The 2,455-nt window shown below is 37.4% G+C and overlaps 1 long non-coding RNA gene across 1 annotated transcript; it reads left to right on the plus strand.

The window, feature by feature from the left end:
- Positions 1–367: 367 nt before the first annotated feature.
- Positions 368–2,455, plus strand: LOC106515594 (uncharacterized). The gene is made up of 3 exons (XR_001310024.1): positions 368–956; positions 1,099–1,201; positions 2,207–2,455. It is a non-coding gene; the product is annotated as an uncharacterized LOC106515594 (long non-coding RNA).

Raw genomic sequence — 2,455 nt, forward strand, 5'->3', positions numbered from 1 at the left:
GTGATCAGTGATAAGCATGATCACTTAAACACACGAGGCTCRCGGCTGAGTCTTGGGATTGTGCTAACACACTAATCTGAAATGATCTATTTCCCTCATTTTAAAAGCTAGAACACATACATGTTGCATATTTGTTTGTAAAACAACACCAAGTTAAGTATGATGCATGAATGGATACATATATTTATTTATTATTGTCTGCTGCCAAAGGCAGAGCAATGGTGTGTTCACTCTTTTTAGTAGTGTTAGCAAAATATCTCAAAAACCACAGAATGGATTTTAATGAAACTTTCAGGTAGTGATCATTGGATTGACACCTACAACTGATTAAATTTGGAGTTAGACGAATTCAAGATATCCACCACAACAAAGCAAAGTTTGCAAACATTTTGCAGTATTTTTTTTTTCAGTTTGACAGGATTGGGAAAAAAATGTGGTGTAGAAGTAGCTGAGCATCATCTCCAACACATAATATGAGTGTGCATGGTGTTGATTTTTGCGTAAAAGCCTGTCATTAATTCTTGGGAGTCAATCCTTTTTGGTCTGTTAGCAAAATATCTAATTTTTGCTGTATTTTGAGTTTGCTTATTTTGAGATCATGTGGTCTGATTGAGAATCATTTACCAGCTGCGCTAAATAGAAACTAAAATGTCCTGGTGTTACAATGTATATGCACTTGTATTTATGCTAAAGTCTTCAGAATTTTAAGGTTTTCTCAGCTCAAACAGAAAAACAGAGAAATCTGCAGACATATAGGCGAGGGAACGTCAACATCAATAAGAATTACTGCAGTCAGCATGATATCATCCGCTTAGTTCTTCACTGACAATTTGTATTAATGTCTGTCCTTGTTTTTCCCTCCCACACAAAATGTTTCTTCAGCAGACTCCCCATGGTGACTGTTTAATCAAGATGACAAGCAGCTTGAAAACATATTCTAATTGGATCCAAGGATGGTAAGATGTTAACTAAACACGCAGCCGGTCAAGTTTGCTCAATCCCCCTAAATAAAAGGAATAATCTTCTACCTAAACTACGCACTCTAATTAAAAACTGTACAACTGTGAAACTGCTTATCCACCACCTTCTCTATTACAGAGTCCTATCTGGTTTCTGTTGATGCGTCTGTGTTTCTTTGGTGTTTTTGCACTTATGTATACCAATCTGGCTGTGTGGAGAGAAAAGATGAAAACAACTGCAGGTAAGCAGATGTGCTGCTGAACTTTACTCAGCAAGAGGAAACATGGCTCTCTTTGTTTCTGCAGAAGCATCTACACTCCAACACCTTTTATGGATTCAAATCAAAGAATGAGAAAGACCCGTTTATTAACCCTCACTGATGCTCAAACATATGGAAATTCTACATATAATTAGGACTTCTGTAATTGCTTATAATACATTTGCTAAGATGTTTGTCTTGATACTAAATTGACATTAAGTGGTTTAGAAGCACTACTTTAGTCAACAATTTTGGCATTTTCTAAATTTTCAAATGAAATAGTAATTTTATTTTAGTCTTAGAAAGAAGAGGTTTTTTTTGCTGGATTCCTAAACTGAGCAGCAAATTGGCAGAACAGATAGTTCCCTCAGTTACTTTATGGTTTTTCTCCTATCCAGTCCCAAGAGGACTTTTGTCCCTGCAGGAAGAGACAGAACACATAAAGAGAAACATGACAAATATTGTTTGAAATGGTGAAAAGAGAAACAAAATCAGTAAACAAGTCAGACTCTCGTGAAAGCTATAAAGAATAAGAGTTTATATTCTGGAAAAGGTTAAAGCCCAAAAAAGAAATGCTACTGAACAGCTTTAGAATATAAAAAAATTTACTTTTAAAAACGAATGCACAATTTTGGGAGTCGTTTACAAATAATGAATCAAAATGAATTCATCACTGTTGGTGTATTTTTTTCTCCCGTGTGGGAAATAAGCTATGAGATTTCAGACAAACAGTAGCCAATGTGGAGATGGGTAGATGTCTAAATAAATACTACAATTCAAAGTGACTGCTGACGACTGACACATTAGGGCTTAGAACCAATGGGGGTGTGGGGGGGAAGACTTGCTTTCAGAAGCCGTTGTTGAATTTCAAATCGTGTATGATATACACAGAAGCACAAAGGGATTAAATGTATTTGTGATTTTCCCTCATGTCCACAAGAGCCAGAAATCCCGTCTTTCTTCGATTTCATTGTCTCTCCGAAACAGGCTAACATCCATTAGTGCTGGCAGGCAGGCTATTGAGATGAATGTGCTCCAATTTTCACCACCCCTCCGAGTGCCTTGCTAAATCTCGCCGTACAGGGCGGGGGACTGCGACGCGAGAGTTGGAGCTGTCCCAACGTTGCCTGGACTGTCACAGTGGCGCTGCAATCCCTACCTGTGGGTGGAATACCAAAAAAACACCTGTGAGTGTGCTTTTATGAATTTATATATATAAATAGTTCCACAAACAAC

The sequence above is a fragment of the Austrofundulus limnaeus genome, unplaced genomic scaffold (assembly GCF_001266775.1).
Source record: "Austrofundulus limnaeus strain Quisiro unplaced genomic scaffold, Austrofundulus_limnaeus-1.0 Scaffold31, whole genome shotgun sequence".
Classification (NCBI taxonomy): domain Eukaryota; kingdom Metazoa; phylum Chordata; class Actinopteri; order Cyprinodontiformes; family Rivulidae; genus Austrofundulus; species Austrofundulus limnaeus.